The following is a 22,033-nucleotide window of genomic DNA, read 5'->3' on the forward strand; positions in this document are numbered from 1 at the left end:
TAAGGTGGTCTCTGGCTCCTTTATAGAAAGTTGGGTGGTAAACATGTATTGTTAATAACTCTATTAGAAAACAAACTTCCCCGTACGCCCTGGAAAATGAACTCAGAATAACTGCCATCTCACGCTGAGATCAACAACTTCTGTAAACAACCAATATCCATTCAAGGGTTCTAAATACTCATCATACAAAACTATCCTCAACTTTGCCCATTGCCTCAGTTTCCCCAATTGGACATGGATTCAAGCCTGAAATACTTGTCTTCAACTATGGGAACGATGGCATCATAAGGATTCATTGAGTCACTTGCAACAAATACTTTAGAAAATAGTAAGAAGGGCAGAGTAACTAAAGACGGTTTATATCACAATGCTTGCCATAGAAAATGCATTATTTTTTTAATGGTTAGATCAACATTAATGTTTGAATCAACACTTTGTAATTACATTTCTTTTGGTGAAGCAAAACTATAGAATTTTTTTTAATGAACAAACTAAGCCAAGGCTTAGTTTTGATTTTTTAAAATTAAAGACAGATTTTTTTCAGCATTTTCTTTTGTCAATAGCTACAGTCACATATCACCCTGTGTTTGTGCTACATATCTGATCACTGAGATAGGAATAGTAAATTAAAGCTAAAATTAAGTGTATTTATTATAATATAATTTTCACACTTTTTTCATAGCTTCCTAAAGTCGTCTAGGAGAGGAAATTAGTACTGGTACTATACCAAACAAGGAAAATTACCAGAGTTGTGTGTAAAGTGGAGAGAGGCATTTGAAGGAGCTGATATCTTTATATTATTTTAAACTTATTTACTCCATTAGAAAAGGTCACTTTCTCAATAGATTTAAAGAATAAGAAGCACATTTACCTAGGATGAGTGGACAGGCATTTTTTAAAGATGCAAAAGATTTGGAATCTGTTTTCACTCATCTTCTTCCCTCGTGCCACAAATAAGATATCATATAAAAAAATTCTATCTAAAAAGGTAATTATATGACTTGCTTATAGTCACAATTTAAAAATTAGTCACAGTATAAGAATTAGAGAGTCAGGATTTGAACCAGGTCTGATTGTCTAAAGCCCGTGCGTATTTTTCCTGCCACAATAGAGTATGTCTTGCTATAGATCACACAATTTTAATCTCTGTATCTTGATGTTCTAAACCATGCCTAAAAAGTTCTTCCCTCTGTTTGGTGAGCCTCTATCTTTGTGCCTCTTGGTTTCGAGCATGTCTTGAATGTAGTTTCTTCCAAAGGTGCTTCCCTTCTCTTCCTGCTGATCTCGGCAGTCATGTCCTCCTCCTCCAGGCTGCGGGAACGTCATCTGGGCTATCCCGCTAGTGCTGCCCTTATCACATTAGCCAACTGCTAATTGAGGCTCCAAGTACACACACATACACACAGACACACATACATACACACTTCCATTTTGCATTAAAATGCAAATTGTAATAAAAAAACGAACTAAATACTTGATAGAGGAATAGTCATTCTTGAAAATAAAAGAACCTACATAAGGCTTGATAGGTCATAACAATTTTCATTATTGTACAGGTAAAGCCATAATGCAATGAATAATTTGATTCTGTTGACAGTGGAAGTTCAAGAAGGCTTTTTTTTTAGGTGAAAATATTTGAGAGAAATCACTACAATTTCACATCGATCGATACACAGATAAAAAAGAATAAATACATTTGGAATCAAAATTTCACATTTGCAGGGAACAGGACCTTTAGGACTTCACAAATATGAAAATAATTTTACAAGTTCTTGGTTCTAGCCTGAATTATATGTTTAATTGAGATTTTTGAATTTCCTCTATATAATCTTTACTTCATAAATAACTGCTTCAAAATGTTTATTTTAGTTCTCTCTTAATATGTGGTCATTTTTCAGATGAAACAACAAACTTTTAATTATTTCAAATGATACTTTACCATTGATGGAGAGAGGACGACCCATTCCTTCATTCTCAAAGGGTATACAACTCAACAAAATTACAAATCATTGCCAGTCATGGACCAGTATTGGACCTGTGGCTCATCCAGAAGTAGTGGTTATCGGGAATATTAAATTTGTAAAGAATTTCAAGGTACTACTATTTGCTTTTTACCTGAATCTTAAGAGGGTGAATAGAGCAAATTTTTGTAACTATACCATTAACGAGTCCAGGATAAGCCCTTAGAACTTGATATATTTCTTTGAGAGATACATGTACAGTGTGTATTCCACTGCAACGTTGACTCAGAGCTTTTTAATGAAAGGAATTTATAGTTGTAACACCATTCTATTGTGATGGGGACTCGGAGTTAATGCTACTGCAAATGTGGGGAGACAGAGAGGTTTATTGTTGCTTAAAGCTTCAGAAATAAATTCAAAGCAACCTCAAAGGAAGACCCCTCCATGAATGACCTGCTCTCTTTTGTACTGTTGTCTGTCGCTATTTCAAGATGCTGTTTTGGGGCCGGCCCTGTGGCATAGCGGTTGGGTGCGCGCACTCCGCTACTGGCGGCCCAGGTTTGGATCCCGGGCGCGCACCTACACACCGCTTCTCCGGCCATGCTGAGGCCGCGTCCCACATACAGCAACTAGAAGGATGTGCAGCTATGACGTACAACTATCTACTGGGCTTTGGGGAAAAAAAGGAGGATTGGCAGTAGATGTTAGCTCAGAGCCGGTCTTCCTCAGCAAAAAGAGGAGGATTAGCATGGATGTTAGCTCAGGGCTGATCCTCCTCACAAAAAAAAAAAAAAAAAAAGATGCTGTTTTGGTATTGTTAGGAGCCAGTCCGAATCTGATCCACAGAGGTTTCTCAAGAGAATGTGGGTTTGCTTTCTATCTTTGGAATGGTTCAATTTATCTTTAACTTGAAACTGTCTCAGAGTAATTAGTTTGATTTGATGTTTTAACAAAAAGTAATCCTCAAAACTCTTAATAGAGTGAAAAACTGATAATAGAAAAAAGGAAAGATTTTGAAAAATTGCTCTTAGTTTTCTCATTTTTAGAGTACAAAATGATACATTTTACTTACTCATAAAATTGTTATCTGTATGTAGAATACATACAGGAATATGGAAATAAACAAAAAGATTAAAAAAACCCAGTAACAATAATGCTCAAGTATAGCATGGTTTTATGTTCCTGAAAAATGTAATCATATGGCTTATGAACTTTCTTTTTTTTTTTAATAAAGATTTTATTTACTTATTTTTTTCCCGTTAAAGCCCCAGTAGATAGTTGTACATCATAGCTGCACATCCTTCTAGTTGCTGTATGTGGGACGCGGCCTCAGCGTGGCCGGAGAAGTGGTGCGTCGGTGCACGCCCGGGATCCGGGCCCGGGCCGCCAGCAGCGGAGCGCACACACTTAACCGCTAAGCCATGGGGCCGGCCCAGCTTATGAACTTTCAAAAGCATTTTTCTTTGTGCTCATTCATGCCACATCAACAATTGTGCAAACTGCACCTTGGATGTAAGTCCGATAAGAGGTAGAGATATTGATTTATAAATTACTATAATGAAACTGGTGATTTTTACATTCATAGAATTGTTTTTGATGTCATTATTTCCTTTTGTTTCTCTTTTAAATAATTTATTATTCAGATAAGGATTGGTGGTGTTGAGCTTGGAGAAGTCAACAGTTTACAGAAGAAGAATCACCTCCGCCCCCCAAAACTCTGAGGTTTGCCAAACTCCTCTCTGGGGGGTTGACCAATCTTGAAAGATGGAAACAATCTTATTCTGTGTTTTCCCAATGCTCTTATTGGAGTTCTAGGTGATGTGGGCTCTGCAAAGTCACGCTGGTGAACTGAGGGCAGAGGGAAATGACTAGACTTTCCTCATACCCTATCAAGTACAACAGCATTTAAGTAATTTATTTGTTTACACCTTGGATCAGTTATTAGTTAAAAAAAGTTTCCACAGAAAAATAGACTTTGCAAAATGTTGACCTAATACAAAACATTCAACTTACACAGGCTGAAACTAGAATACAAGGAAGTATATCTCCCCAGTTACAAACCAGTCTATGGCAGAATCAGGACCAGATATTTACTTGTACGCTTGTTTATTTTTTATTCATCTTCATCCCACTCCCTTCTCATTTCTGCTTCTTTCTTCCCATCCTCCCTCCATTTCTCCCTCCTTTCTTTACTTGACTTCATTCACCAAATATTGAATAAATAAATTCTGTTTGACAGGCACATTGCTTGCCACATAGGGCATTGAGATCTAGTTTAAAAAGACACACAATAAACAAATAAATCACAAAATAATATTGTGAGTGCTACAACAAAAATATGAAAGAGACCTTGAGCACACAGTTGACTAGATTACTGTAAGATAAGCAGTCACCAGTTAGGGTACAGTAGTTAAGCATTTGAACTCTGCAATCAGATTTACTTTCAAGTCTTTTCTCAACCACTGATTAGCTGTGTGACCTTTGATGAGTTCATTAATGTGGACCGCTTCATCATTCTTAGAGAAGGGAGAGGCAATCAGGCAAGCTCTACCTCTTCTTCCTACTTACAAATCCATGTGAGTGTCTATCTACCTAAAGGAAAAAACCATTTTACTATACTCATAGCACTCTGACAGCACACGTGTGGGTTTTTTCCCCACACCAACCAGTTCTTCAACTCTCTGGACACCAACAGGGAGTCCTACAATTCAATTATGACACTAACTAGCTGGAGTTAGTGCAGATCCTGCAGGTTATGGGCTCAGTCCCACAAGACTGCCCCCACTTCAGATGCCAGTTGTAAGTCCCAGGTTGTTGCCTGTACTTCTTACCAACTGGCTATAAATCATGAGTTCCCACAACTCCTTCCTCAGGTTCCATAATTTGCTATAATGGCTCACGGAACTCAGAGAAGTACTTACTTACATTTACTGTTTATTATAAAGGATATAAAAAAGGATACAGATGAACAGCCAGATGAAGAGATACATAGGGCAAGGTCCAGAAGGGTCTGAAGTGCAGGAGCTTCTGTACCTCTGGAGTTGGGGTACACCACCCTTGCAGCACGTGGATGTATTCAGCAACTCAGAAGATCTTCGAACCTCCTGATTAGGGATTTTTATGGAGGCTTCATACTGAAGGCATGACTGATTAGTAACTCAATCTCCATCCCTTCTTCCTTCCTGGGAGGATGAAGGGTGGGGCTGAAAGTTCCAAGCTTCTAGTTATGCTTGGTCTTTCTGGCGACCAGCCCCCACTCAGGAGCCCACCAAGAGTTGCCTTATTAGAACAAAAAATGCTCCTATCACCCAGGAAATTCCAAGGAATTTAGAACTCTGTGTAAAATACCCATCACCCCTATCACTCAGGAAATTATAAGGGAGCTGTGTTCTGGAACTGGGGACAGAGAACAGATACATATTTCTTATTATGTCACAGTCCACTCCCTGGTCTCAGGCCATGGACCCCTTACAGCAAAATGATCATATCTTTCATTGCACGTACACTTGGTGTACTATTTATAGAACAGATATAGCAATAGTACCAAAGCAAATATGCCTAACATTTGGAGGAGCCGGTATGGGATAGGGGTAGATTTAGAGAAACAACTTATTTGTCTCATAAAGCCATTACATACTTTTTCATATTCTTGTACTAATTTATTATTTCCTCCTACCCTTGATCTACTGCTATTTGTATCTCATGATAAGCTTGTGCAGAACTATTTAGCACAGAAACCAGCTGATGGTTAGCTAGATTCAATTCTTCCTCGGGCCAGCCATTTTCCATAGGTATTACATCCTGAGAAAGCTTTCTCTCCTTCTCCCAATACATTTGATCATCAATGCCAGTATTACCCTAGGACTTATTTACATGAGGTAGTTGAGTCTTACCAATAACCCCAGTATTATACCATATCCCACTATGATCAGTTTCATTACAGAACAAATCAGTAACAATTACAGAGGTATTTGCTTTGCATTCCCGACAGAATCCACCTTTGCCATATATGTGATATTATTGACAGGCATCATTACAATTGGCCATGACTCATTTATTTCTGGGTTGCAAGTTAATTGAGGACAAAGCTAATTACCCTGCCTTATCTCACAGGCTTGTGTGGAGACTGGTTTTCCTTGTGTGTTGTTATATAGCAGGATCCACCTCCCTCCTACGGGCAAGATATGAGCGGTGTTTAGAATTCTTTCTATCCCTACTATCTGTACCACAGGATATGTTTTATTTTGACATATTCTGGGAGCAAGAGCACTCATGGTTCATTGATGTAAGTTACAAGTGCCCCCAGAGAACTTCCATATGTCTGGAGGAACATACGTTTGGAGAACTTCCAAACTCACAGGCGTGCCCCTTGAGCCTCAGCAGCTAGGATCGAGGGTCATTGCTCCATGACCACTTCAGCCTCCATTTGTATTAAATTGGTCCAGAGCCCCTGTTGGGCCAGGGTGCAGGCCCTTTCCCAATGTGGGGTTCTAGCATTATCCAGAATTAGTTGTTGAGTAAGAGCATCCATTTTAATAGCCCTTAAACCCACATCTCTCTCCAGCTACTGCCCATTTCTCTGTCCTCCTCACAGCAACATTCCTAAAAATATTGCTTAAAATATATACTTATAGTCTTCATTTCCTAATCTCACATTTTTTCTTAACTCTTAGTATACCAGGAAAAATAGTCATCACCATTTATCATTGGGATCTGATGGACTATCATCTTTTAAAAATATTTATTGGTAATTTTTATAAATAGTTTAAAAGAAGAAGAATAAAGGGATAGTGACATTACTGTTCAAAATTGTAATAAGTGTTAAACATAGCAAATCTCTCTATATAAAATAATTTTTGGTACCTGCATTTCATTAAAGATAAAAGAATATTGTCACATATTCTTTTAGCAAAAAGGGACAGTTGAGGTTTTTGTCACAAAAAATTGTGTGATGACGTCCTTTCTACTAAATGACTAACTAGATGAGAAGACTGTATTTCTATTTTTTCCTTAGAAGCATATTGTTCACATACTGATTCTTGAGTTTGAGAAAATGATCTATAAGATATCATCTTCTGAAGGCTCATAGTCTGATACTTCACTTACATGGTCAATTTCATCATTATCATTAGAATCCAGAGTAATGCTGTCTCTTTGTATTCATCTTCTCATTTTTCTAATAACTGTGAAATGTATTGTATATTTTCTTTGCCATTATGGTCAGGAAAACAATCTGAATTCTAAGCCGTGTTCGATGAAAAGTAAAAATAGACTACAAAGATAGGTTGTCCAGTCTTTTTTAAATACCTTTTTGAAAGATACTTTGAGTAACAGAATAAGAAAATCGAAGAATGATGATTTATTTTACTTTTGCCTTACCCTTTTAGGTGAGTTTCATATTCTTCCATTTTTATATTATAGTATTTTTTAGCATATATGGCAATAATTGATGAATAGTGATGAAATAAATTCTAGAATTATGAAATAGCAAATGTTTTAAGATATAGGAAACATAAGATCACTAAGATCCCATCATATACCTTAGATTTATAAAAGGGTCCAATGGGTTCCTACTGTAATTCAAATAGAATGAATTTTATTCTATTAAAAATAGTAAACTTTTTCTTTGTTTTATTTTTGGAAGATCTCTAAGAAAGATGAAAAATAATGAAATATTAATTCTTACAAACAGAATTGTTCAAAAAAGAAACTCAAAAGTGAAAATTGGATCCAATGGACTCGGATTGTCTATTGATTAGCCCACACTTATCAAGCTTTCTACCCCCACAAACACAACAAAATCATCTTTTAAGGTCATTAGTAACTTAAGTCTTGGCAAAATGCATAGGGAATTTTGAGTTCTCATTGTAACGAATCTCTTCAAGGTTCTACATAGCTGACTTCACCTTCCCTCTTGAAACCCCATTCTGAATGACTTCTGTAACATCACACTCACCTAGTAGTTCCCTTCCTACCTCTCCTGCTGCTCCTTATTAATCTCCTATTCTCATCCAGTCTGAACATTGGAGGATCTATAGACTTTGTCCTCCGGGTTCCTCTCCATCTACTCTCTTTTTGTAGGTTAGCTCCTCCAATCCCATCTGTAGGTTAGTGAGTCTCCATTTAGATATGCCATATTTCATACTGAACTACTGCATAGCCCTCCTCCAAACTAACGTTTTCAATCTCTATGTCTTTCCTATCTCAGCAAATAGTACCACCATTCTCCTGTTGCTTGGTACAAACACTCATGAATCATTCTTAATTATTCAATGGTAAGCTCAGACATCTCAATCTTCAAAATATACTTAAGATACAAAATTTTACCATCTTCTGTGTGACAACTCTAGTCTAAGCCACCATAATCAGTCACCTGGATCACTGCACCAGTCTTCTAAATACCCTCTTGGACCCTAAATTGTGATTTTCTATTTTCCCAGAATGGTGAATGTATCATAGGACTGTAGTCAAACAAAATATCTTTGACCCTGACCAATCTATAGCACTATTCCTCCTCCTTAGGGGGAAAATGGAGTTTGAGAGGTGTGTGGCCAGTTGTGGGTTATGTGCTAATTACCTATGTTGTAAATTAAAATGTATATCACGGTATATATAGAGTCAGAACTCAGTAGAAGGCAGATATCATTCACTGTTGGTTATGAGAATCAGAGACCTGCTTTAAGAAGCCTCACCAATAGGGAAAAATAAAACTTATTATATATATATCAGTGTTTAAAATTTTTTTGACCATGACACATAGTAAGATGTGTTTTACCTTATAGCCCTAGTCATACATATATACATATATAGGTGTACGCAACTAAAACAAAAATTTCACACAACCACACTTATTCTTACAACATGTGATATTCTCTGACATTTTCTACACTATTCTATTTTATTTCCATTAAATATTGAATTCTGGTTATAATTCACTAAATTGATTTCATAACCTACTAATTACAATGTGTGGCATAACGACATTTCCGTCAACAATGGACTACATATATGACTGTGGTCCCATAAGATTAGTACCATCTAGCCTAGGTGCATAGTAGGCTCTACTATCTAGGTTTGTGTAAATATACTCTATGATGTTCGTGCAACAACAAAATTGCTAACGATGCATTTCTCAGAACGTATCCGTACCGTTAAGTGACACATGACTGTAGTCACAATCCACAGTTTGGAAAACACCAATACCGTTGTATCCACGAGGTACCATGACAGCAACAAAGAAAAGCATCCAAACCAGATGGGGGATTCAAAAAGGGTTTCTCAGAGGACGTCATATCCCCTGGGAAACAGAGGATGCCCACAATCTTGAAAATAGAATTTGGTATACTTTCTGTGGTATACTGAAAAACAAGTTCCCCAAAAGAACCTGTAATGAGACAGAGTGTGAATAAGTGATAGAATGAATAAGAGAAGGGGAGAGTTCAAAAATAGCTATAAAACACACATACCATGCTTACTTCCTATTAATTTAAAATTAGGGCCAGCCCCGTGGCTTAGCGGTTAAGTGCGTGTTCTCTGGGGCTGGCGGCCCGGGTTTGGATCCTGGGCGCGCACCGACACATCACTTGTCCAGCCATGCTGAGGCCGTGTCCCACATACAACAACTAGAAGGATGTGCAGCTATGACCTACAACTATCTACTGGGGCTTTGGGGGAAAAAAATTAAAAAAGCATTTAAAATTAATTCACAATTTGAGACACAGTCAAATTTCAATTTTCTGTCCACGGAAAGCATATCAAATCTGTAAACACGTATTCATCAAATGCTTATGGAATGCCTCTAAAATTCTCAGAACTATATTACTTTTCACTTGTAGGAGTGATTATAATACTTATGTATTATTAATCTATAACTTTGCGTGTCAAGCACTACTGGAATAAATCTGGAATATGAAGGCAAAGAACAATAACAATAATGCTAATAATGCTAATAATAGTAATAGCTAATATTTACTGTGCTTTCTACCCTCGACACCCATCTTAGAATTGTCTCTAGTGAGCTTGAGTTACTACTGAACTATGGACTGTAACTTGTGTTGTGATGAGTTGTTCCACTCACACAGTGGATTGTCTTGCATTTAATAATTTTTCTATAAATTCTGCTTGAAGTTATCTAGTGGGAAAAAGCTGAAATACTGACTGAAATACTTTAACAGTAAAGCTTATCCTAGGTGAAATAATGACTGAATTTTAATAGCCCTTTTGTGGCAGGGTTAACTTTTCTTTCTCACACGGGGTTTTGAGATGTTTTGTTTCATTTCTATGTCTTTATTATGGTCTAGGAGAATAGACTGGTTTTCAATAATGTCTATACGCCTCCTTCTTTACATTCAAGTCCCCCCATCTTTTTGAAGGTCACAGTCTTCCTTGTAGAATTTCTCTTTAGAGAGCGTAGAATGAAAGCAGCCTCATGGAGTCAGTTTTAATTTCTTGCCAGCTAGAATGAGAGTTCCCTGTAGGAGAGTGTTCCTATGTTCAAAGCGGCTTCAGCGAGGATCCTTGGAGGCAGAGGCTGAGCTTCCAGGAGTGAGATCCACCCATACCCAGGTCTCCCAGGTGGATGGGTTGCCATTTTGCATGAATTACGGTAAAGAAATATGGCTTTCAGCGAGGCAAGCCTCGAGGAAGCTGGGGGAGCTGATAAAACAGGGCTCAGATGGAGAAAAGGGAGTGAGGAAGGCTTGTGGACGCTTGGCTGAGAAGAGGATTTGGAGACTTAACTAAGGGGATTTCAAGTTATTTTCTGTGAATATTCTCTCATTCATTTCCCTGTATGGATATATTATAAATTCCGCATTGCCCAGTGGTGTTTTTGTGTGAGTTTGTTCTTTCAGGGAAGCTGTAAGCGGTAGAAGGCGTAGCCAATGCCTGCTGTCCAGGAGAAGTGCTAGTCATTTGAACTCACACAGCAAGTAAAAGTACCCCAAATCTCCTTCCCTGACCTGCATCACAACTGGTAAATCTCAGCTCTGCCCTCAACGAATCATGTGACCTTAGGCCAAATCTCTAAACTTAAGTTTCTCAATCTGTAATAATTTGAGTGGAGGGGGTAATAATAATATTTGCATAGAGTTTTTCAAATATTAAGTTTAGAAATATATGTCAATTACTCAGGGGTTGCTGGATAAAGGTGAGTTTCCTTCCCACTCTTGCATCTTCCATCATTCTGCAGACATCTGCTGGGCTCCATGAGAGAAAGCATTTCTTAACTCTCCCCTGAAAAGATTCTGTCAGACTCTCAGGGCTCAGCTGTACTGTAAGGAGCCGCTTTCCCTCTGCTCTTACTGTTTTGAAAGGGCCCATTGCTGCCACAGTGTTTTTTTTTTTTTTGGTGAGGAAGATTAACCCTGAGTTAAAATCCGTTGCCAATCCTCCTCTTTTTGCTGAGGAAGATTGGCCGTGGGCTAACATCCTTGCCCATCTTCCTCTACTTTATGTGTGGGATGCCGCCAGAGCATGGCTTGATAAGCCGTGCATAGGTCCACACCCAGGATCCGACTCATGCCACTGAAGCAGAGCATGTAAACTTAATCTCTATGCCACCTGGGCGGCCCCTCTTTTTTTTTTTTTTTTAAGGCTGAATTTATTATTGCTTTTGATATTTTTCATAAGGAGAATATGATACCTTGAATTTTCTAAAGTGTCCTGAACTTAGAAAGTAACACTCTAAATATCTTTCCTACTTTTCCTTTCTTTTAATTTTTAAATTAAACAAATGTCTTCAATTTAATGCAAAAGCCCATTTTACTCTACAACTTACAATTGTGTTTTGGTGATTTGGTTGTTTAGATGATATTCCAGAATAAAAGTACCCTGGAATATTTTAATTCAGGGTATACTTCCCTACTATGATGCAATCTGATATTTTGTATGACAATTATAATTCAAATATTGCATTCAATGAAATATATACAATATTGTAATTTAGTCTGAGACAATTTCTTCTACTTTTTAATACTTGTTTAAAAATATACACAATAAAGGAAAAATTTATATGCATAAAATGCACCTAGAAGGTTTTTATAACAGTATTTTATCGTTTTTAAATTTATAAAAAATATATCATTCTCATATAGTGACCTTTTCAACAAAAAGATTCTCGTTACAGCTCCATTTTTGAAATGTTTAATATAGGCATATTTCCATATATTGGCCTTGTTACAGTAGACTATAACATCTTTCAAATGGTAGGAACCAGACAGTGAAGTTTTCCTTTAGCTGTCTTTTTCGGCTTTATGAAAGATCAAAAAAGAATTCATCTATAGGTCATTTTGGGGCAAAATTGTGAAGCTAATGATGAACATTTTTCTCTGTGTGCAATTCATGTCTATTTTTACTAGAAATGAGAATCATAGCCTCTTGAAGAAAAAATATAACCATTCTGCACTTAATGCACTTAAGCTTTATTCACACATTGAATTTTTTTTTGTATTGTACACAGTCACATAAAAAACATGCCAAATAATGTAAAGATATGCCATTTTGCATGGACAGAAGACTCAATATTTTTAAAACACACACTGTCTCTATAAATTAATGTATAATTTCAATGTGGTCCCAATAAAACATCTAATAGATTTTTAAATAGAATTTTACAGGCTGTTCTTTATGAGAAGAGCCACTGGTAAATTTGATTTTGTTTAGATAAACAATATATGAAAAAGCAGTCCAACAGAGTTAAATATAAGTGGCAAGAGAGGGAAAATATTTTTTACTATGTTAACAAATAAAAGAGTAACATCTAGGATTTTTAAAAAGAAACGTTTCAAATATTTAAGAAGAATATCAATAACTCCATAAAAATGGGTAAAGGATAGGAAAAGACAATTTACAAAAGATGAAACACCAAAGTTTGGTAAACATACATATAGATTTCAATCATGTATTTTATCATAAAAATTAATAGAAATTTTCCCTCCACCAAATAGAATGACAATTTTAAAAAATATTGCTAATATCAAGTACGGGTAGAGGTGTATATCAGACATTTTGAGTCCTAGTGGGGTTATTAATTGGTATAGCCACTATGGAGGGACATTTGGTAGCATTTATTAAGTTTTAAATGTGCATGCTTTGTGTCACTGCCATTCTTCTTTATGATATTAATCTGTATGTCCCGCAGTAGGGCGTGAGGAAGTAACTAAAGAGCAACCATATTGTTATGATGAGGAAGAGTTACAAAACATGACATTCTGTCACAGACTGATTTGCAAGATATATTATGGCGTGAAAAAAGCAAGTTGAGAACGCATACAAAGTATTATATTAAAAATACAAAAATAAACTCTGTATCAGTATCGGGTGATGTGTGCATTCATACATGCTACAGGATGTCTTGTAGGACACCCATTGCATGGATAACGATGGTACAGAGGCAGGGGAGACTGAGGGTGTGGGTTGGTAGAAAGGAACTACTTTAGTTTGCTTATCTATTTAAATATTGTCATGGAATTTATTAAGATATTAGCTGTGTAATTAAGTATTTATTATTATTATTGTTTATTGAGGTATAATTGACATACACATTACGTTGGTTTCAGGTGTACAACATAATGATTCAATATTTGTATATATTTTGAAATGATCACCACCAAGCATTTATTATTAAAGTAATTCTACTGAAGTGTCTAGTCCAGAATCAGAAAGACACAGTCTTGAATAGGGCTTATAAGCTAGGGTATCTTTCTAGATACATATAAAAACATTCTTTTGCTTCAGTGAAGCAGTTTGCTGAAGTAGAATGTCATTTGAAGTTTAGAAGACCAAATTGAAGATTTCTAAAGATAAAATTTCTAATTATAGGCCTGACACACCTTAGGACAATTCTTGGCTCTCTATCAAATCAATAAGCAAACACCCCTCCTTTGTGCTGCTATTATTAAGGATTGATTTGCACAACCTCTTTCACACCCTTATGTAGTCCCCATGGTAAGGCGCATGATCCAAATATTTGGCGTTAGGCAAAACCTGCTGTTACAGGACAGACTATCGAGAAAACCTCCTATCTGGAGTGAAGCATACCTGTAAATGCACCAACCACGTGCTCATGAAATGGCTGTTTCTCTTCACAAAGTTTTAAGATTTTCCTGCTGCTGGAAGAAGAGGAAGAAGAAGGAGGAGGAGGAGGGAAGGGGAGAGAGAGAGAGAGGGAGTTTGCATGTTTATTTTGTGGAAAAGAACAATATGTGGTCATTGGTTCTTACGGATGGAAGCTGAACACTTATTGGAACATATAATTTTACAAATGGTCTTGTTAAGTCTATATACCGAGGAAAAGAATAAGACACACCTTTAAAAAGTTTCCCTAAAGTCATTCATTCTTTCGTTCATTCATTTATTCTTTAGATATATCTTGGGTGCCTACACATCCTGTCCTAGGTGGTGCTGAAATAATTGAGAATACACAGAGTTCCCGTCCTCGTGCAGGTTACCTTCTGGGTCATAGGCAGACATCAAAGCAAATATAAAATAAAATATTTATGGATTTAAAAGCTATGAATCAATTAATTAAGGGCTCAGATAGAGAAAAGTGCCAATCCTGGTGAAGAGTGGGGAGGGGAAGCACTCTAGGCAAAGGGAACAGCATGTTCAAATGCCCTGAGGTGGGAGAGGAGCTTGATATCTGCAAGTAACTAAAACAAGAATATTGTGGTAAAAGCAGTGTGAGCAAGGGTGGAGTGGGGCCCAACAGAGGAGCCTGGAGAAATAACCTGAACCCACATAAGGCAAAAAACATAAACCGTCGTAGAAAGATGATTTTTGTTCCAAGTGCAATAGAAACCATTGAAGAATTTGTAACAGTGATCCAGTTTGGATTCTAAAAATATCACACTCCCTGATTATTGACAGTGAAAATGTTTAAAAAAAGAAAACTATCTTGATTATACATATTCTGCAAAAAAATGTCTTTTATTCCACACACTGCCGTGTGGTGAACATATTCTTTCACTGAACTAACACTTTCCTTATTCACATATACAGCTAGCATTCTTAGAAACATCTTTGTTTAAACTTAAATTTTGTCTACTTATTTGTATTTATTTTTTTGGTGAGGAAGGTTGGCCCTGAGCTAACATCTCTTGACAATCTTCCTCTTTTTGCTTGAGGAAGATTGTGCCTGAGCTAACATCTATGCCAATCTTCCTCTCTTTTGTTTGTGGGACATTTCCACAACGTGGCTTGATGAGCAGTGTGTAGGTCCGTGCCCAGGATCTGAACCTGCAAACCCTGGGCCAAGGAAGCAGAGGGTGCAAAATTAACCACTACGCCACCAGGCGGGCCCCTAAACTTAAATTTTAATTAAAAAATATTTTTTAATGTGGTAAGAACACTTAACATGAGATCTACTCTCTTAACACAATGATAGGCACAACTATAGGCACAATGTTGTACAACAGATGTCTAGAACTTATTTATCTTGCATACTCAGAACTAATACCCATTGAACAGCAACTCCCCATTTCCCCCTTCCGCTTAGTCTCTGGCAACCACCATCCTACTCTCTGTTTTTATGAGTTTGACTATTTTAAATATCTTGTATAAGTGGAATCATGCAGTATTTGTTCTTCTGTGACTGGCTTATTTCACTTATCATAATGTCTTCCAGGTTCATCCATATTGTTGCATTTGGCAGAATTTCCTTCTTCTTTAAGGCTGAATAATATTCCACTGTATGTATTTACCACATTTTCTTTATCCATTTATCCATTGATGGATATTTAGGTTGTTTCCAATCTTGGCTATTGTGAATAATGCTGCCATGAACATGGGAATGAAGGTATTTCTTTGAGATTCTGATTTCAATTCTTTCAGAATATTGCCAGATTATATGGTAGTTCTATTTTTAATTTTTTGAGGGCTCTCCATACTGTTTTCCATAGTGGCTGCACAATTTTATATTCTTACCAACAGTGTACAAGGCTTCCAATTTCTCCACATCCTTGCCAACAATTATCTTTTTTTTTTTTTTAATAATAGCCATCCTAATAGGTGTGAGGTGATATCTAATTGTTGTTTTGATTTGTATTTTCTTGATGATTAGCAATGTTGAGTATCTTTTCATATACCTATTGGTCATTTGTATGTCTTCTTTGGAGAAATGTCTATTCAAATCCTTTGCCCATTTTTAAAATTTGGTTATTTGTGGGTTTTTTTGTTTTGTTTTGTTGTAGAATTTCATTATATATATTGGAAATTAACTCCTTATCAGATATGTTGTTTGCAAATATTTTCTCCCATTCCATAGGTTGCCTTTTCACTCTGTTGATTGTTTTCTTTGCTGTGCAGAAGCTTTTTAATTTGATGTAGTTCCACTTGTCTGTTTTTGCTTTTAGAATGCTAGTTATATATGTGAATAAGGACCGTGTTATTTCAGTGAAAGAATGTGTTCACCACACTGTGGTGCATGGAATAAACTCTATACAGACATATCTATAAAGATGTTTCTAAGAATCTGGTCGTATATGTGAATCAAGACAATGTTAAAAAAACTCTTTTAGGTAAACACAATTGGGACTTAAGAATTTTTGCCTGTTTAGATGTTTGATTGGTCAATCCAAGAGAGTAGTTATTAAGTAAAACATATTTTATTAATTGTTTGCATTTGGGGGCAGCTAAACCCTTAGGGTAGAGAAAAAAATCTCCTAGTAGTGTTTTTGTCTCTATCTGACTGTTGAGATTAAACTTTGTTCAATCTGGAACATGTGTCCTTAACTAGATTATCAACTGACACATGAATTTTCCCCTCAGTATTAATTTCCACAATGGTGATTTCAATATTCAACAAATGCATAACAAGACAAGATGCTCCATTAGAGAAAACAAGTCTATTCTCTATTGATGGATAAACAGTTTAGCATGAGATTGTTTGATAGTTTCTGCCTTAAATCATTTGGTCTCCCAGGGCAGAGGTATTTTTTAGAGCCAGTCCTGGCACCGTGTCATTGTAATGACACCGTAAAACAGTTCTTTTTGTATTTTCCAATACAACAGTGTGACATCTTAAATCTGAATTGCTTTACTTTTTAAAGGATGAAGAATGCATGATTCCTTTCCATCTGCCTCCCTCCAGTAAGGCAATCATCAGGTACAAAGAAGGAAGCTCAGGGGAAACACATCATCACTCTATAAATGCATTCAAGGTAACCATATGATGGAGGGGGAATTGTTCACAGTCTGAGGAGATAAGAAGACAAGGTGACAATAACCTAGAGTTATTCAAAGATAGAAGTTTAGGTTATTCAATGGGAAAAGATAACATAATGGAGGACAGTCCCACACAAACACACACTCTACAGGGTCAGAGGTGGTTATCAGAATCTGCACAGAACAGGAGAGTTTGGGATTAGCGATTGCAAGTATAATGATACTCTGTTTTGAAAGTTGGGGCCAGGTCCTGTTACGTGGATCAAGTTGGGTGGGTTAGAGGGAGAGGGAGGACTGTAAGGGAAATATCCAAAGGGATGGTTTCTGGAAGCTGTTTATGTTCAACCAGAACAGATCTCTAAAATAATACCCATTTCTCTTTAAAACTTTAATTTTGATAACAAACAAAGGCAGAGAAACAAGAAGTCCCTCTATTTCCAGTTAACTCTTCCTTTCGTAAGAAGAAAGTACAACCAAATAAACACAAACAAAACACCTCAAACTCAGAAGAGAGTCTACGTGTAAGATTACTTGCACATGTTCTGGTAATAATTGTCATTTTAATTAACATTATTGCATTGTGCAGTGTCCACAATGTTGCTCTGAGTCAAAATGACCAAAACGTAACTCATCAGAAGGATCTAAGTCAATAGAAGCATTTGAAAATACTAGTTTGTCAGAGAAAATTTATTATTTCTAGTACAAGGTCCTATCTTGAAGATTAGACTTGGGTTTTGGAAAGATGGTGATGCTAAAGTTTATAATGGCTGTCTTAGTCCGTTTGGGCTGCTGTAACAAAATACCACAGTCTGTGTGGCTTATAAACAACAGAAATTTCTTTCTCACAGTTCTGGAGGCTGGAAGTTCAAGATCAGGGTACCAATATAGAGGAGCGAGGGCCCTCTTCTGGGTGGTAGACTTCTCTTTGTATCCTCATGGTGAAAGGGGCTAGGGAGATTTGTGGGGTTTCTTTTATAAGGGTGTTAATCCCATTCATAAGGCCTCCGCCCTCATGACCTAAGCACCTCCCAAACACCTCACCTCCTAAAACTATCACACTGGGCATTAGGACTTCAACATATGAATTTTGGGGGGACACAAACATTCAGACCATAGCAATGGCTGTATCCTGATGCCATAGGCAACTTTTCCCCTGTGACTTGCTCAAGCCCATAATGAGAACCAGACTATTGAACTTTCCAGATAATCCAGTGGCAAATGTCTTCTCTGAATTCATATTTGAGCTGCAATTCCCAGGATTTTCTGCTAGCAGTGACATTTTGCAAATATTGGTTGAATATCTTGATTTACCACTTTCTTCAGAGTCCGGTATACATCTGTAAAACCTGCTATCACTTCCTTTAACATGCATTTGCATGATGTAAACTGAAAATGAATATCCTGAATGCATACTAATGGGAAACACTTTGGTGTCTGCAATTCATGAAAATAAAGCTGAAGAACACATGGGGACAAACCCTGTCTGCCTAGGTGGCCTCTTTGAAATTCCTGGTCACTGGGCTAAGGAGCATTTTCTTTCTCAGTGGAAATCTTGACACATGGATAGTTGTTTAATAATAAATATGTTTTATTATTATTTAGATTTTACAATTTATTTTTATTTGTATCACACACAGCTGTTGAAAAGCTTTATGCCACTGTGGAAAAGAAAAGGCTCCCTTAAATAGAAGGATCAAAGTAATAATGGAGAAAATAAAATAGGCTTATGTGGGGGAAATGTGGTTTTGGATTCTTTATCTAAAAATAGTGTGATAGGTGGAAAGAATTCCAAGTTTGACTTCCAAAGGACCAAAACAAATGGAATCCCAGAAGAATATGGAGGCAGCCAAGTAGTCAATTGATCATTAAATAGGTATAATATAAGCCCCCTTCCATTTATCCCCTTGCCAAGCAGTATCATTTGCTTTTGCTTAGGATCAGGGATGTGTACACTGTGATGCTTAGAAAGACAGCAGAGAACCACTATATTTTCACTCCAGAATGAAGTTCACAACATTCCATGGAACCTCTTGGGTTTAATTTCTCCTAAGAATAGATCTGACTGTTGTAGGGTGAAAGGAAGTAGGTGCCAAGCTACCCTGGTTGGGGGAGAAAATCTTAGGGTCCAATTACTCTAGGGACAAACCTTCAGACAAGTCCCTGATTTCTGGAGGAACCCACCCCTGATGTATCTGGAGTCTCTCTCTGCACAACCTCTCAGGGGTCTGCAAAGTCAACTGCTTCTCTTTCTGTGATGCTCTGCAGGCCCAGAGACGTCAACTTCCCCATTCTGCTTAGTCATCTTGCTTCTTTGTCTTTTGATGAAAAAGTATCATTAATTTCTTAAAGCAATTCCTCTTGTTTCTCTTACTCCCTGTCTTGGTCTGATTCTTTCTCTCTAATGTGCTTGCTTGCACTATTTCTCTCTGTCTTTCTCTCTTTTTCCTCTCTCTGTCTCTGTGTTTGTCTCTCTCTCTTTCAAGCAGAAGCCTAGTCTTTTGAGAAGACTGATTAATGAATGAAAAAAAGAAGGAATTGCATTTTGAAGTAGTATGATATTAATTCTGTGAGTTTGGAAGGCGTATATATTTTAGAGAGGGAAGATGTATATAGAAATATTTGGAGTAATATCATGAATCCACCAGAAGTATAGCTTCATGGGAGCTGAAGGCATATTCTATTACACTGAATGTATTTTACTTACTGTTGTGCCTTCAGATCTTTGCTATTGTTGTTTAAATGTGTGCGTTTCTTTTCTCTGAAAGATCTCTTTCAAAGAGCTATTTTACTGAAATATGCACCGTCTTTCTCTACTGTTCCAAGTTTAATGACATGCATATTTCAAGACAGCCACCAGAGTTAAGGTGAAGAAGTTCCAGAGTTGCTTCCTATTTTCCTCATATTAACTATCCCATCCATTTGGAGCAAACCTGGGCCTCAGGAGCACTGTGCTTCATCAAGCTGCAAAACACGGCCACATTTTTTGAGTGTAGCTAGCCTATTAAGAGCACTTCAGTCAAATTTTATGAAGCTTTAAATAAATGGATTTTATGGTTATTCTTGCAAAACTTATTCTTTTTGAGTTAACTTGCAACTTAAAGTGATGCATTGTGTCTTTTGTCACCCCAAGTTCTCTTAGCACACAAACTACTCCCTGGGGATAAACATCTCAGATGGAGACATAAGATAACTGTAACTTAATGGGACCCCAATGGCCTTTAAAAGTTAATGCTGCTAAAGCAATTAATGAAGCTTCTAAAGCAAGGGATGTAAGCCTGAGGATAATTTATGCACTGGGATGATCTGGCTCATTATTGACATTATTTAACATTCCCCAGGCATTCAAGTAGATCGTGGCTACACATCCAAAAATAGGACAAGAAAATATTTTTGACTCCCGTAGATAGGAAAATATTCTTCAAATTAGAAGAATGAAAAAGATCTTAAAATGGAACACAACTCATTGGGGGAAGGAAAGTTCTTCTTTATAAGAATTCAGCTAATAAATACATAGATGAAAGAATGATAGAATTCTGAAATCACATATTGCAACTCTGGATGAAATAATGGGTCTAGGAACAATCACAATGAATCCTAAAACCATTAGGGAAAGCTTGATGGAAAATTTTATAATGAGGACAGGCTAACATCACCTGAATCCACTGATAAATGTTAACATCATTAAATATGGGGCAACCAGATATTACGAGGTCTCAAATGACACGAAGTAACAGAAGTACAAAACACCATGTATGAAGTATGTTTGTCAAAATACTTTATCCTGACTATCTTAAGTCCTCCAAGATCTACCTGTCAGTTTATAGGAAATACAGGGGATGGAGGGAAAGTTAATATATCCACCATGAGGAAGTAATCAGTCAAATGCAGAATGTGGGACATTTGATAGTATGTATCAATAGAATATATAAAACTTAAAAGACATAACAATGCAATATGTGGACATTGAGAGATCTGATTCAAATAAATCAAGTAAACAAAAAATTTTCTTGATGTTAAGAAATTATTGACTTTTGGTATGGTGATTATTTAAAAATAGTCTTCTTAGTTACAGAAGCATACCTAAGTATTTATGGGTGAAATGCCGTGATGTATGGGATTTGCTTTAAAATATTCTGGCTAAAACATGTGAGTCAATAGATGATTTGAGGCTGGCCAGAGGTTAATACATGTTAAAGCTGGGTGATAGATGTATGAGGGCTGGTTAGAGTATTCTCTGTACTTCTGGTTGTGTTTGAAAATTTGCACAGTGGAAAGGAGAACATGAGTACCCCATGATAGACACAAAGTTGGTTAGTGAAAGAATTGCATTTTCTGTGACTAAAGACTTGAAGACACCGTGGCATAATCAGATCAAATCTAGGTATTGTTTAGAGCTGATACAAAATTTGTAGATATTGTTTAGAAACAATCATAAAAAAAGAGAAGAGCGTTTCAATTTTTGTGTTAAATTACCCTTTTTGTCAATTGATCCAAACATTTCTCCTTGCAAATTTTACCATCTATGAGATGTACATAATACAATTTCTAAACATATTACTGATGGTTGCTCAATTAATTTAACCAAACCAAGAGTTTTCTTGGTTCTGATGGTTTTAATATGGTCAAAATACCAAATTTTATAATTTACTTTTTATAGCAATGCTGAGGGGAAAAAAATTCTCTCTCATTCTTTTGCAAGTGGTACTTTCCAACTTCTTTACATAAATAAGTTGAAATGATGAGTAAAGTGATCATGATTTTGTTATACCTATTTATTTTGAAAGTATTTTCTCATCTCCCACTCAAATGTTGTAGATACATACAAACAATTCAACAGTACTCTCATTTATCTCAAGCAAACCATAGAAAGTGCACCTTAAACAATTATATGACTTGATTGTATCCAGTCA

At 36.6% G+C, this 22,033-nt stretch overlaps 1 long non-coding RNA gene across 1 annotated transcript in view; it reads left to right on the forward strand.

Annotated features, from left to right (window-relative positions):
- Positions 1-3,608: 3,608 nt before the first annotated feature.
- LOC131396219 (uncharacterized) overlaps positions 3,609-22,033 on the forward strand; it is a 122,626-nt gene continuing 104,201 nt past the window's right edge. The window contains exon 1 of the long non-coding RNA XR_009216446.1: positions 3,609-3,683. This is a non-coding gene — a long non-coding RNA (uncharacterized LOC131396219). The remainder of the gene's footprint in view (positions 3,684-22,033) is intronic.

Source organism: Diceros bicornis, chromosome 32, assembly GCF_020826845.1.
Source record: "Diceros bicornis minor isolate mBicDic1 chromosome 32, mDicBic1.mat.cur, whole genome shotgun sequence".
NCBI lineage: Eukaryota > Metazoa > Chordata > Mammalia > Perissodactyla > Rhinocerotidae > Diceros > Diceros bicornis.